At 46.6% G+C, this 15,859-nt stretch overlaps 1 pseudogene; it reads right to left on the bottom strand.

Moving 5' to 3' along the window:
- Nucleotides 1-13,823: 13,823 nt before the first annotated feature.
- Nucleotides 13,824-13,965, bottom strand: LOC126534981 (U2 spliceosomal RNA; annotated as a pseudogene).
- Nucleotides 13,966-15,859: the final 1,894 nt, after the last annotated feature.

Here is a 15,859-nt window from a genome sequence, read left to right as displayed (position 1 = left end):
ACATTCCTGCCCTCAACTAAGCCATTGAAATCGCTAATTAATCTTATCTAATTTTCGATTGTTCAATTATGGAAAGCGCTCCTCCTGGTAGGGCACGTCACTGCTTACAGAATACGAGGGGTTGAGTCCTCGCATATTCTATATTTTATACTTAGGAGCTTGGCTAACGTCAGATGGGACATCGTGTCGAATAGGGCAATGAATTAAAAACCCATGATCCAAGTCAGGGATTATTGGAAACCTCTCACGTCCCTTTGTTGTTCTGTAAAAAATAAAAACGAGTATCTATGCCAGCAGTTGTGCGGTATACATGTGTGTGTGTCAAGTGTTCCGACGCGTGTATCATGTTTTTCAGCATTTCAGTATGTTGTTGAGTGACTTTTAGGAAAGAAGCTTTCAACACTATCTCCTATCGCGTACCAAATCCAATGCATCCCGTGGTCTGGCCACGCGTCGCATAAACAGCATAATGAGATCATCGTGCTCAGCATGGAGGAAGGAAACTGGGGAGAGGCCCTACCCCCTCCGCACGCTAGGAGAAAAGTGTGGAGGAAGTGACGTAGTACGTTCTCCTCTTTTTTGCTGATTTTTTATTTCTTTGCCGTAGCGGCCATGCCTTTCGGGCCACAATGGCGCCTTTGTTTTGGTTCTGTGCGCCCACACGTGTTGCTCCGTAGGTTTCGTACCGTGGCAAAGGCGCCGTGCGGGCAGGTTTGCGTTGGTCTCCGTGTTTTGTTGCGCTGCGTTAGCTGCACCGTGCTCTCCCGGATGTTGCTGTGGCCCGGTGGGACAGGAGAAACTAAAGTTCGTGAAATGAACGCGCATGCAACGCTGTACGCAATGTACCGCGCCGCGGCAATGGCTACGGACGAAAGAATCCGCGGGAAATGTCGCCCTCTTTCGCGGAATCATGCTGACGTGCTAACGATTACTTAGTATTGCTGCGGAGCGCGCGCGTCCGAGCAGCACGCTTGCGCGCAGCGCGGCGTGGTTTCGCGAGAAATGTAAAGAGAGGAGAGCTGGCCCGACAGGCGGAGCAACGCCATGAGCAACGCGAACTTCCGGCTTCACTTTAGCTTCCCAACGAGTGACATCAGGGCCTCTCCTTAGTTTCCTTCCTCCGTGGTGCTCAGGTATTGGGGGTGAGCTCCACCACTGGAAAAGCTGGCGCCACCGTCGGCGTCACGTGGTATGAAGGATGACGTGAACACAGCGGCCACGTCGGCTGCTTGGGAAGCGCCTAAGCGAGTTGAAAACGAAAGTTCAAAGTCCCACCTGCGCTACAGTTATGAGTAAGTGGCAAGGTTTTTTCCACCTTGGGGGGTATCTGCTTGACAGCATTTGAAAGCACTATAATAGGTAGTGGCTGCTTTTGCATGCGTGCCGCATGGCAGGGTGCTCGGTGCCGCAGTGCCGGACGTAGACAACGGGGCCTAGCGTCCGCCTTATTCACACGTAGCCGAAGAACAATAAGCTGCTTGAAGATTGGCTCGCGAAACTTAGAACCGGCAAAGAGCCATCGGCTACAATTCGGGTATGCAGCAAGCACAGACGTCAGTAAGATTTCTGCTACGGTGCCGGGACTGCCATGTTCGGTGAGTAGCAGAAAACATGTACTGAGACGCTCGCCCGCACCCGCGGCCCGGCTAGTGTCATGACGCTTTATTTGGTCTATGAACTTGATGCTAGACACTGGCAAGTTCACTGGAATGGAAAAAGAATGGTAAGAAGCACATTAAATACAGGCATGGCACATGGTCCTGTTTGTGTTATGAATTATTGTGCTGGATTACGAAAAAGAAGCAGCGAGGAAATCGCACGCTGAGAAGACCGATAAACATACAGTGCGGAGCAACATGAGAAATAACAATATTGAAACACATAAGAATTTAGAAGAAAAGAAAAAGAAAGATTGAATCGTCGCGACGGCACAAAATTATTTTTGAACAGCTCTGATAGCGCCCACGCAACAATGGTTGCTTGTGTACTGTCAAACTCTCATATTATGCTGCCTAAAACTCACGGCGCGGTGCGAAAACGCCTTCGCAGCGGACATGCACGCAGACGCCCAGTCGGTCGCTGCGAACCCGTGCGATCACTGAATTGAGGCTTCATTCTGTTATGCTCCGTTAGGTTTTACAGACAGCCCATTATAAGAACATATATCACATAATTTGCTCTATGCGTTTGCCTACCTTTCACGCAAGAAGCCGGTTCGGGAGACTCCACCATCGCGGCGACCGCGCACGGTGGCGCTCACTGCACATATTCGGTAAAGCGACAGCGTCGGCAAACGATTCTGTGTTTTCAGTTTGTCCAACGTTATTATTGCGACAATAAACACTTCCCTTGGTAAAAGAGTTCTTACGCAAATCTCCAGGAGGGCTGCTGCATGGTGTTTTTATTGGGCGCCGTAAGCAAAACCTATGAGGAGCGCGCGGCGTTATCCCTCATACTACGCAAGTGAGGCGCTTCCGACAGATGGCGACTCCATCAGTCCTCGCCCCTAGTAGGTATTATCACAGTCCTGTGATTTCGCAGAGGACTGTGAGCATTGCAAATATGTGCCTGTGTTCAGTCGCACAGTGTTCTAAGAAAGCACTAAGAGGAATGCAGACTGATACGTGAAGCTTACTGCATGAATCGGGAGTCTAACAATTGTCGCAGTTGTGTTCCCACTGCGCTATGGCGTCTCTATTAAAAAAACGGCTATCAAAGCAACGATTGTACACATAATAGTTGATTTGATAGAATAAGCGGGCACCATGTGCACGTCTATTACAAGTTTTTTTTTTTGTGGGTATGCATTATGCCTTTTAGCATTTGAGTATGCTGCCACGTGGCTTTTTTGGGCGTAGTTTCCATGGCAGGTACAATAATTTAAACGACATCTTTCTTCTATTCTGTCGTTTTCAGCTGTGATTCCTGCGTGTATTTTTTACCTTCAAGCGCTCGAACCGTACCAGATGTCCAAGCTCCAACTCACTCAGCTTCTTGCATTAATGCGTGCAACTTAGTCAAGAGAGATTTTCGTTGCGTTCACATACTGCGACTTTTGTCATGTTATGAAAGGCCGTTGGCGAATATGCATTTTATCGACGGAATAATATTTCCACAATTGCCTTAAATTAAAATTCGAATCCTACTGTGATCTCGTTAACAATGTTAGATCTCTGCCAATTTAGGCAAGCAGGAGCTTTTATTCAACTTTCCTGCATTTTAGAAGATCGCCTCAATATAGGACAGCACGTTGCCCATACATTTGCGTTGGCGTCACCTGTGAGAAAAGAACAGGCGTTCTTCCGTATGAATTTCTTCAAGGCAACCAAAAGTTGCAGGTGCGGAAGATCAGCAGCTGCTTCAGGCGACAATTCCTTATTTTCGATCACTTTGAAACCCGCCGCACCAGTCTTGCGGCGCTAGTGAAATCAACCCCACAGGATCCACCACAAAGCAACGATTGGGTCGTCCTACCTCTGTTTCATGTTCACCTTGCTCTTGTTTAATGCTGATCTCTTTATGCGGTCCTCCTAGTGCTTCCGAGTTGAGAGGTAGAAGTTAGTTGAGAGAATAACAGTAAGTGTTCCCCAGGTGCACGTAAGACAGTTTATTTTCCAATGATAATAGTAGTTCTTTGAAAATGTTAAACACTTATTTTATCCTATGCTCCACCTGTTTTAACTGTGAGCGTTTAAGTTCCACCTTCTTCCCCTATATATGTTTCATATTGCTTCTCTAGTGATTAATAATGCTCATTGCCCTTTTGTCTAATAATATTTTCAGTCTCCCGAGGTACTCGCGGGCATCTTGTGGATTCTATGGTCTTCCTCATGACTCCCACATTTATATTCCGAAATCTAGCAGTCAGCTGGACGTCAACAACAGTAAAAGTTGCTCCTGTCACGCAATGTCTCGCAGATTAATGCTTGGCCGAGGCCTTGCGGACTGACGGTGCCTCGGATTTGGGGGAGCGTAACTTTGTCATTCCATTCAAACGTCAACTGTGCGGCTCTCTAACCAGTGAAAGAATTCAAAGTACGACTCAAGGCTAAGCACCCTTTTGAGTACACCGCAAACAAACTGACTACCGTTTCCCACATCGTGATTCGTATCAAATGTCAGTCAAGCAACAGCTGGCAACGCAGCTTGAATGAGGGCCCTGAATTTTCTTGGGAATGCAATAATAGAGAGTTATAGAATATTACAACTTTACGATTACCTCCCTCGAATAGAAAACTCTGAGCATTGATCTTACCTTGTAAATTGTAATTTTTGTTTATCACTTTGCGTTCAATCAGCTAGTGAGGTCAAATAGAATGGGTCGAAATTGACCAGCGCTTTGCTGTTACTGCGTCTGCACCTTTTGGCGAACATCAATTTTTGTTTGGGTGGCATAACAAGCCAATGACCGTTCATGCTCATGTGAGACTGTAGCGTCGCGTCAGCACTTGATCAGTGTTGGCTTCGGCGTCTACGCAACTGCCTGAGATCCCGCGGGTTGACACTCTCCGGGGCAGTTTAGCTGGCCCACCGAGTGGTGCTGGGAGCGTGACACCGAAACCTTCGTCCCACGACACCCCCAAGGATCACTGTTTTGCGTTCAACGTGTCCGAAGACACCACGTTCATCGACGTAACCATAAACAGCGTTGAAGATTGGTGACGATCATAGACTGTTTTTCTTTAATTAATTAAATGGTGTGCTTTGACTGTGGCAAAACCAAGATGTGAGTATGAGGTATGGTAAAATGGGGTACTCCGGATTACTTATGACCCCTTGAGGTTATTTAAAATGCACTGAATGCATCGTTTACAGGTGCTTTTACCATCATCGAAATACAGCCGCCGCATCCAGGATTTGAACCCACGCCTTCAGGCTTAGCAGCGCCACGCCATAGCCACTACATCAAGACGGCGTGTAGAATGTTTTCATGTCTTTAAAGTGAAAACGCAGGCCTTATTAGAAAGCTAGGACATACTGAAGCATATAAATAATCAAGTATAGCGAAGCTATTCCTCAGTATACAGTGAAGCGTTTGCAATGACTTGGGAAGGTTGTGAAAACATGCTTAAAAAGTCGCGGTTCAACTAAAACGGCGAAGCATTGATTCAGACAGCAAATTATTCAATAGCTATACGAAGTAAGGATAGTAGGTTTATCGGCCGTATAAACTTGTAAACATTTGCTTACAGACTAAATTAACAAGCATGGTGCCACGTGCGCACGCGCAAACATGAACACATCTCACCCGATGACTGCGTACACTCGCTGTCAAAACGCTGGCCTGACGAAGTGCGATAGCAGCAGCACACCAATTGACATTCGGGCTGTCTCTCGCTTCAACGCGAACAAAGCTTTCAAAAGACAGTACGCATGAAGGTATCAGCCCTCGGCGTACCGAGACTGTGTCCATCTGGCATATCCCTTCGAAGATCCAGGTGGCCGCGGTCAGCCGCGACGTACGCTGCCGCTGCCGGAGTAGAACTGGTAGAACGCCTCCACCCTTCCCCTTTCCCAGTACGTAGCACGTGATGGAAGACGGTGGGCCTTCCCCCCGCCTTCCCCCTTCCACGTGCAAGATCGAGCCACCATCTGCGGCTCACAATCGCACGCTTTCACTCGCAGATTCAGCATGCGGTGTGCTGCCATGAAGTTATAGCTGTTGGACTTTATACTTTAACTTGACTGCGACGATGTAATTGTGCCTGGAGTGTCTACATAATTGCTATTGCTATGATACAACATGGGTCTCCTTCACTTACGAGTTGGTGGGACTGGCATACATCTGGACAAGCGTTTTATGCCAGGCTGCCCCCGAAGATTTGCCCTATGGGGAACCAGCGCTGGAGCTTTAACGACGCCTGCAGCGCCGCCCTGGCGGTCAGAACGTGGACAATGCAGCCGCTCCCGCGGACTAAAATTGCTACTGGTAGTGGCGTTGCGCGCGCTGAAAGTCGAAGGAAAACAAAAGGACGCCGATGATACTGTTGCGTATACAAGTGTAAAAACTACGTCGGGATGAGGGAGGATGTATCCTTCTGCGTCTTTACATCTAAACCCTACGAACAAGAACGGAGCCGGCGTAGGATCCAAGCAGTCAGGCGAGCGGAATAAGTTCCAGTCTTGTCGCCCTATCAAGCGGTGTCGGGCTGGTTTCTAAATCAAATTTCGCGTGTGTGCTTGGTTTATTCGATAGTGAAGACGGTCAGCCGTGGCAGCCAGTACCAAACAGCAAAATCTGCATTCGGCATTTCGCCGGAAACGAAATGAGCAATAGCATGGACCATCCGGTATATGTACCAACCATTTTTCCTTCGCAATACCACCGCCAAGCCCCTTCCAATGCCACCGCATCAAGCGAACTATACGAAAGGCAAATATTATCCATTCATTGCCAAGAATTATGTGGCAGGCAAGCTGCCTTGTAATACGAGTTGTGTGCGCATACTGCGGGCGCACGCGCGACTAAGCCGCCTATGTGTTTTTAAAAAATGCGCATGCGGATGACGACTCGGCGCTGAGATGCATCCGGTAAATTTATGTAATTAGTGCTAAATGTAGCCAGGGTTGTTACGAGTCAAGCAGCGGGGCACTCAAACCTTTGCTTGCGCGAGTCAGCTGATGCGATAAAGCTTTCTTCTCCATTGACTGCTGGGGCGAAGTAACATCAGAATTTTTTATGTCTAGCCGGAGACGTATGAAATGTCTTCAGGCCAACTAATACTTCCGAAACCATAGCGCAGCACGACCAGTGCCATAGCTGCTAGATCTGCGAGGCAGGCTGCCACACAAGCATGGCAGCGGCACACGGCGCAACCGTTAAAGAAACACACGTGGTCGCCGCGACACAGTGTGAAAAATATATAAAGCTTAAAGAGCTTCTTTCGTCGTTTCTTCACTTGATGGCGCTAGCTTTTTTACGAAAACGACGGGTTTCGTCGCCAGGGCGGCGTGCAACGCACTCTTTTCGACGCGCCGCCTATCCAGCGCTGGTTCCTCACGTACTTCACACCATCATCATCATGCTAGTTTCCCTGCATCTACTAGAGATGGTGGTGCTTTGCAGATTTGAGCTGAAAGTGGGACGATCGGTGAACGCCACCTCACTAAAATCATCACGCTCCCGCTGGTTCCATCCGCAGTCACAATGTCCACGTGCCAATGGGAGTCTGGCAAAATATGCTTACATGAACTCTCTTTCAGGCCTATGTTACTGCTGCACAGTTGGTAAAAACTAATGGCGGCCGCCGATACCGTGCCTTCTCAACCGCCCTGAGTTGCTATGAAAGGTTCAACTTTGGAGCGGTGACTAGATGATAACTATTAAAAATTAACGTAAGTTTACATGTTTACATATCAGGCTTTACATCAGTCGATGTATGCAGATGCAGTAGTTGCGCCATAAGTGGTGGTCCCCTGATGCGCTGCAGACGCATTTTTCCGTTTTCCGACGCTGGCCGAGGAAGGAGAACTTCAATGCTAGGAATACGCGAACACGACTTTACTCATGCATCGCCAATCGCAAGAAAGATATAATCGAGAATGACAAGCTTACTAGAACTATTTTGGAGCCTCGAAAATTGTATAACACTATGTTAAAAATAAGCGTGAAATCAGCTAGCTTCTCAAGCAGCGCAGCCTTAAGTTTGATGGTATACTACAGCATGCGCCGATGAGTTGAGTTCCTGTAACCCGTGGAGGCAGTGACTTCGCTGCCCTGGTGTCTGGGTGTGTCAACAGACGTCTTGATCTTGGCCGTCGTTCTCGTTTTGCTGGTGTTCGCTACAATCGCGTGTTTTGAACCTTGCTGGCCGTTGATAACCATGGAGAAGATGACGATCCCTACGACAGCCGCAATGGTCACAGCCACGATTATTGCCATGATGATGCTGCGCAAAAATTTATTACACACATTGCATTTCATGTTCTCTGAGCATGCATAATAGCAACCTTATGACACGTATAGATAAACGTTTACACACTTTTTACGCGGCTTAACAAGCTTCCCACGCAGTTAATTTGATTATATATGTTCATCGGTAATACAAAATTATTCAACTTGGTTAGCGCCACTTCTGCCTTTTCCATGCAATTACAGCAAGAACATTGCTGTAATTTTTTTCTGTGTAACTCGGTGATTTTTTTTTTGTGTTGCGTGCTTTGCGGCTTGTACACTGCTTCTCCTTAGCTTGAAGGTTATGATGGAGGCTGACATTTCCCTGCCTACGACCGGGTAGCAGGCAGCAGTAACAGTTGGCGCATGACTTCCTCGCAAACGAATTGTTTGATTTTGTGGATGAACGGAGAGTGGGCTGGAGCAGCACTGGAAATGTCGAAACCCTGTCGTCCGGCGGGACAGTTCGGCACGTAGTAAGGCGTTGTTTGCGGAGCTAGTAGCTGTGTGACCTCTCGCAGTCAGAGGTCACACAGCTCAAATAATCCAGGCACACGGCTTAGACCAAACTCGTCGTCGTCGTCTTCGACGAAGCAGTGCCTACTACTCGTTGTTTTCCAGTGCAATATAATTTGTTGGCCTAACCAATATGGCTATATTTCATGCGAAGCCAGTCTCGATAAGCGAAATTCGTAATGCAGGCGGCTTGCGAATCATGGGCAAAATTCACTAAGCACTGTTGTTCGTGCGCACGTACTTAGCTAAAAATGTCTTTCGCTAAGATAAGCTTCCGTCGGAAGTGGCAGCTTAAGGTGTCGTACGAGAGCGATGAGGAAGCAAAACGCGGATTAAACGATAAGAAATTAAATAAGCACGATCAGATGATACCATGAAAACATATCATTTACCCGTAGATAATGTTAAATTCTTACGACGAGTCGCTATACACAATGCTATTTGATAGCTTCCTTTTCCGGGCGTCTGTTATAGCGCCCACAAGCGCAACCACGCTCACCAGCTCACTTCACCGCCGTGAAAAGAATTGCAGTCGAAATGTTACGCATTATTCTCGCATTTCTATGAGAGATACGACTGATGGTCACATGGTGACATATATGGCGCAGAAAGAGTCGTATAGTCGGAGCAGTGACCGGCCACCGATTCAAGCTGTCGATTTGGCACTGCTGACACACTCTGTTCAGAGTTGTCACTGCACATATACTACGATGCAAAGTGGGTCTGGCGGTGTCCAAGCGGCGCCGCCCGACGCCGTTCTGTAAATATGTGAATGCGGCCTCGCAGTACGGATCAATACGCGGCTAAAGAGCAGCAGTCCCTTAAAAGCACGGACGAATTTTGCATGCTCCAAAACGCCACCAGGGAAGTTCTATGTTGACTGCAGGACACATGCCTCTCCCAGCGATCTCTACCCCTGACCTGCGCTAGGTGATTCCATGTTATGCCAGCCAATTTTCTGATTACAGTGCCCCACCTAATATTCTGCTGGCCTCCACAGCGCTTCCTTTCGCCTAGGACCCACTGTGTATATTTTTCTGACAAGCGATTATCTGCCTTAATGAGTGATGCGGCCGGTACAGCTCCCTACTGTTCATCCTAATTTCAAGTACTTCTACCCCCGTTTGTTCTCTATTCACACCGTTCTCTTCGTCTCTCTTGACATTAGGCCTACCATTTTTCGTTCCATTGCTTGTTTGAGCAGTCCTTAACCTACGCTCAAGCTTCGTATTTAGCATCCATGTTTTTTCCCCATCTTACTACTTGAAGATTGCCCGCCGTGGTAGCTTAGTGGCTATGGTGTTGAGCTTCTAAGCACGAGGTCGCGGGATGGAATCCCAGCCAGGGCGGCCGCCTTTCGATAGGGCGAAGTGCAGAAACATCCGTGTAATTAGATTTAGGTCACGTTAATGAATCCCAGGTGGTCCAAATTTCGGTAGTCCCCCACTACGGCATGCCTCATAATCATATCGTCGTTTTGGCACGTAAAACCAGACATTTCTTTTTTGCTTGAAGATTGGAATGATTGTATACTTTTCTTTTCAACGACAGCGGTGAGCTCCCGGTCACTATTTGTTAATACCGGCTGTATGCACTCTGAGCCATTTGATTCTTCTGTAAATTGCCGTCTCATGATCTGGGTTCCCTGGGAGTAATTGAGCTAGATAATCTTATTCCTGTGCATACTCAAGAGGCCGACTGCTGGTCATGAGTACTTGTTCACTTGACAGTGTATTCAACATCATCTTTGACTTCCACGTATTATTATTCAACTTACGCTTACACTTTCTCGGTAAATGTTCTCAATCAATTCTTACAATGTGTCCCCAGCGTTGCTGAGCAGGACAATGTCATCGGCAAGCTGAAGGTTGCTGAGATATTCGCTGTTGATCATCGCCTTTCATCCTTCCAAGTCAAATAGCTTGAATATTTCTTCTGAGCATACAGATAATATAATTGGGGATATTATTCCTCCTAGCCTTACTGATTTCTCGATAACCATTTCCCACTTTTCTTGCGGGTAGTTAAAACATGTCAAGCTGAAACTATCACTGAGGCAGAATCGAAGCCTGAGATGTTGCGGATACGTGCGTTGTGGCCGAACGTAAATATGGAAGTTGTACATAAATGAAAAAATTATAGTTGTGAGCGAGATGGCGCCAGAGTATTGCGCGTCGTCTGTATGAAAACAAAGCGCTGCATGAGTGCAGGTTGTCCGCGGCGGCAGCTGTGAATAGCGCGCACGCGCAAACTACTCGTTTCCTCTCGCTATCTCCCGGTTAGCGAGGCAGTCACGCCACACTTCGCTGCGTCTGCAACGTGCCACACGAGACACGTTGTCAGAGCCACCCAATAAACGGGGAAAGGAAAACACGTGTGCAGCTGTGCTCAAATTTCGCATTAGGGAGCATCGTATTCATCGGTAAATTTTTTTGATGCCATCGTTTTGACTTGTCGCCCGCACAACAGGCGCCGAGCACTGTAAGCACTGTAAGGCTGGAAGAAACTGCTTGCGCTGAATTCATAAACACCCATGAAGGGTTTCTTAATTGAGAGGAGAAAACTAAAAAGAATATCGCAGGAAGGGTATGAAAAACGTGAGTGACTTCATTTTGCCCAGGACTGATTTTAGTGTGGGGTTAGAATAAGTACCTTCAGCCAATTATAAAATGACGATGGCTGTCGTATGGGGTCGCTTTTCTTTGTCGTCTGGTCTTCCCACGGCCACTGGCCCGATAATGGCTTTATGCGTACAAAACAAAAAGTGGCGTCTTTATGAGCGTTATGCTGTGCGCCTTTTACCAAAAAACGAAGTGTCTCCACTGACACTCTCCCGTGTCGTTATGTATATATACATGTGTGTACGTGTGTGCATGTGTGCGTGTATGTGCGCGAGCGTGTATATATATATATATATATATATATATATATATATATATATATATGTATATATATATATATGTGTGTGTGTGTGTGTGTGTGTGTGTTCGGACTCACGCGACAATTGATTGCTTCCTTCGTGAGCTTGTATCTTATTTTGCAGCATCACTCTTGTTCAAGCGATCCATTCTAATTAGCAAAGCTGGTTGCTGTTGCGCAATTCACTGCCGCCTTTAGTGCTGTTAGTTTCCACCTTCTATTGTATAGCTCACAGCCTCAATTCAGTATCAATGGTGGCACATGATTTTGTTTGCCATTTCGATTTTTATATGTCATCATATTGAGGTCCCGCTTCATATCATAGAGAGGATTGTCATCCTTCGTATGCTGCCGTTGGTTCACACTGTAGGCTACAGAATGAGAGAATCTGGGCGCACAGACACTACGTCGCTTCGATTTAGTGCTGAATTGAAACTGCGAGCTATACAATAGAACGCTGGGGCTAACAGCACGAAAGGCGACAGCGAATTGCGAAACGGCAACAAGCTTTGATAATTAGAAACGTTTGGGCGTTTTGTTTTCATTTTCTTGTATCGCATGAAAAATTGTAGCCTCAAAGCGGTGGAAAAAGTAATCCGCCGCCATATTATCAAGAGAAACATCAAACTAGAAAAAAAAATACAGACATGCTCTGAACACGGCAATGACAAACTTGACTGTTCTCAGAGACGCACACTACACTTCTAACATCCAATATAGCGCCAAGATTAATATGAAAATTCAGGCTTTTGCGCGCATACACAAGGACAGCATATCAGACATTAGGCAGAAGTTCGCCACAGAAATCAGAGCGTGCCACAACGATATAAGCGTGCGCCATCATCGGCTATCAATTGTCGCGTCTGGTCAATCTGCCGCAATAGCGCGTTCCAACGCTTACCTGCGTCAGCTCAAGCGGCGCAGGTAGACATAGTTATGTTCGTAAGACTGCTACCCCCCTATCGGAAGAAGTTCTTCTTCAGTCGTCATCTGCGACGGCTGTTTGGGATTTGTAAACCAACTTACGCTTACTATTGGTGGAAGTAGTGAAGTTTGCACCTGTGCTACTCTTCCATACATGTATTTCTTCGACTACAGTGCTCGTCTTCGCAGCGGCAGGCATCACAAGCTCGCTGATCTTGCGAATAGATTCAGCTTTGTGAATACGGTCTTTGGGTAACATTTTTCTTACGTCAAAATTTGTTCGTAGGTTCGCTTAGTGAATTCCGCCCCCGAACACTCCATAGTATACGAATCACTGCGAGCTGGTGCCGGAAGAACAAGGACGCGTCACCACGTTTCTGCATTTTTGCGCGTTTTACTGCTTACCAAGCACACGCTTTGGGAAAGGATTGCACTTTTGCTATTCCAGGGGGGTAATTTACTAATTTACCCCAGCTTAATGACAACTTTAGTTTCCCTATGGGTATTCTAGAGTGCCCTTTTATGCGAATTCCGATAATACGCGTAGTAGCTTCGATTCAAATTGTTCCACCAGCGGCTTCTCTGCGCAGGTTGATTGACGATTCCATAAAATTACACTATGGGTAATTACGGTGTGTGAAAATGAGCACTACTCTATACGATGAGGCGTAACTGTGTCGAGTAATTTATTCACTTCATCATCAAAGAACGAGCCAGGGTACTTACTCGGACGGCTTCCTCTCTTCGTTGTTAGGAATGGTGTCGAATGTCGTCACTGTACTGGGGACAACTTCCGCCTGAGAATTGTATAGAAGTTGTAATACGGAGATTAACCAGCTAATCCAGGGTAGGGACCAGTTACAGCGAAGCTGCATATGGCTAAAGTTCCTTGTATTTTATTGTCCTTGCGTCTAAAATAAAACCAGTCGGGAGCTATACGAAATAAAAATACTAGTTTTATCGGCCGTACAAACTTGGAAACAGTCACTTACTAAAATTAACAAGCATGATATCAGCGTGCACAGGTAAACATGAACACGCCACACTCGATGACCTCGGACCCTCGCTGTCAAAACACTGGCGTGAGGAAGCGCGGCAATTGCAGCGAGCGAAGTGACCTTCGTGCTGTCTATCGCTTCAACGCAAACGGAGCCGCGAGAAAAGAACACACACATAGGTATGTGCCATCTGCAGATCGCTATGAAGATAGGGCGCGCGCTCTAAGTATGGAGTTGCGGCCGGAGCAGAACGCCGCCCCCGTCCCTTCCGCACTGTCTTCCCGCTTTCCTCCCTGGCCCGCATGAGATTGAGCAGCGACCATCGAATCCCCTTGCCCGCAGTCGCGAAATACACAGTTGCTGCCGGAGAACGCCGCCCCCTCCCTCCCATCGCCTCACGGCCGTTCGCGCGATGGGAGACGGCGTTTTGCTGCCTTGTGCGCGCTTTCGTTCGCACACACAGCGCACGTAGTGCACCGACGGCGTTACCACCTTTGGCCTTGACACGCAACATCACGGTGACGTCGACGCCGAAATGCTCCGGCATTGTCCATGGAATTGCAATAAAAACGGGAGCGTGGGCCGATCCCGGAGATAGTGCACTACCGGGACGACCCGCGGCGGAGGTGAATCAGGAATCAAGCACCACACCCCTAAAATAATAATGATAATAATAATAATAATAATAATAATAATAATAATAATAATAATAATAATAATAATAATAAATGAAATAAATAAATGAACATGCATTGTTTCAAGTCGATGGGTGCACTAGAATTGTTTGTGAACGTCACATGGACTGACGAGCGAGAGGCGTTTCCATATACGCAAACGACAACTGTGTGTGCGCCCATACACCCTGGACTGGAAAGACGGCATTCCCACTCACTGGGGGCCGTACAAACGAAAGACGGAATTGCGATACCACTGTGTATATATCTGCACGCACACCCAAGTCTGACATCGAGAATTTCAATGCCGTGCCTTTTGCATGGCTCAGCCGAGATGACTCGACCCCTGTGGCTATCGTTGGCGACGTAAATGTGGACATTTCAAAACCAGACAGGCAATCATTCACTCAGTTGGTGCTAGAAGAGTTTCGCTTGAAGTGCCAGAGCAATTCAAGTCACTGAAATACTCAACAACGGTCGTGTATACGTTTACATTTGGCCGAAAACCTGTCTAAGCTTGTAACCGAAGCAGTCAGCGTATATGACAGAAATCACAAAGCTATCGTCACTACCATTACAAAATGATGAAAATTAATGCATGTATCCTTGTTGAACCCTGTGTGATGTGCTGCAGGTTTGCTTGTCATCGACATTCACAGCGTGAGAATTTTTTATTATTAGTTTTGATTTTTTATTTCAATTTTTATTATTAGTTTGTGATAAAATGAGCAGATAATGAAAATGATGGTGTTTCACTTATCTTGGGCTAAACCTTAAAACTGCAAATGCTGCGTAGCTAGACAGAACTAAGGCAACGTTGTTTGCCGTCGCTTAGACAGTCAGTCAATAAGACAGTCAGCCCTGATTAATTAATCAACTTCTCGATTATTATAGTTAGATCAAAAGAGTCAATGAGAAAATTGTTGGATAACATCAGAAATTCCCAAAACAGCTTACTGTAGCTCGAGACGTGCTACATAAAAAAGTGTTTTTCCGAGCGTGAAAGAAGCCCGCGAATACCCGCAATGTGCCTCGAGCGGCCACTCGCGAGGCAATTTTGCATGTACTCACAGGCATCTTTCACGCTGGGAAAACAGTTTTACGTAGCACGTATTGAGCAATACAAAGCTGTATAGGAAGTTTCTCTTGTGTCAGTTAGACGCCATTACCGAAACAGGTCATCGTGGCCAGATGTACTCCATGAAAGTTAGTCATGAGTGGAGCAAAATGTATTACCTTAATGCAATAAACTACACTAAAAAGTAACGTGGCAAAGCACCGACAAGTATAGAATGTTTCTCACTTCTGCGTAGAATTTTTTTTTCAGTGCGAGAAACTCAGTATAATTAATTTCACAAGATTACCTTCTGTTTATGGTTGATGTTATGCACTGGGAATTACTTTATTCCGCACGTTTACATAACGTACGTAGCCTTGCCAGGGATGGCGACCGCTCAGTATCACTTGACGCGAAAACACCGTCTACTTGACTGTCCCGCACCAGGCGCCTGCCGGGGACGTGGCCGTTCGCGTGCCGTTCCGGATACTACGACTATGCGGCTGAATTCGTCTGCATCCGAAGACCGAAACCAGAACTTAATCGCGGACACAACAGTCAAAAAGGAATTTTTCTTAGTGCTAACAAAATTGGTTCCAGCCGGCAAAATGAAAAATATTGTCATCTCTACTACGTGCGAAAGTAATTGTACTCCCTTCACTGTCCTAAATAACATTTGTGTAAAACTGCACCAGCCATATACGTCACGTCATATACGGAAGTACATCTTCATATACTGCACATCATTTACGCAAGTAAATGTCGTACGCGCGAGCCAAATGCCCGTATTTTTTTAATAAAATGCAGCTGCATTCAGAGCTGGGGACGCAGCTCGGTGCTATATAAATTCGTAGGATAGATGCTTGACAAATAGAGA

The sequence above is a fragment of the Dermacentor andersoni genome, chromosome 7 (genome assembly GCF_023375885.2).
Source record: "Dermacentor andersoni chromosome 7, qqDerAnde1_hic_scaffold, whole genome shotgun sequence".
Classification (NCBI taxonomy): Eukaryota; Metazoa; Arthropoda; class Arachnida; order Ixodida; family Ixodidae; genus Dermacentor; species Dermacentor andersoni.
This window is presented reverse-complemented; position numbering and strand designations above follow the sequence as displayed.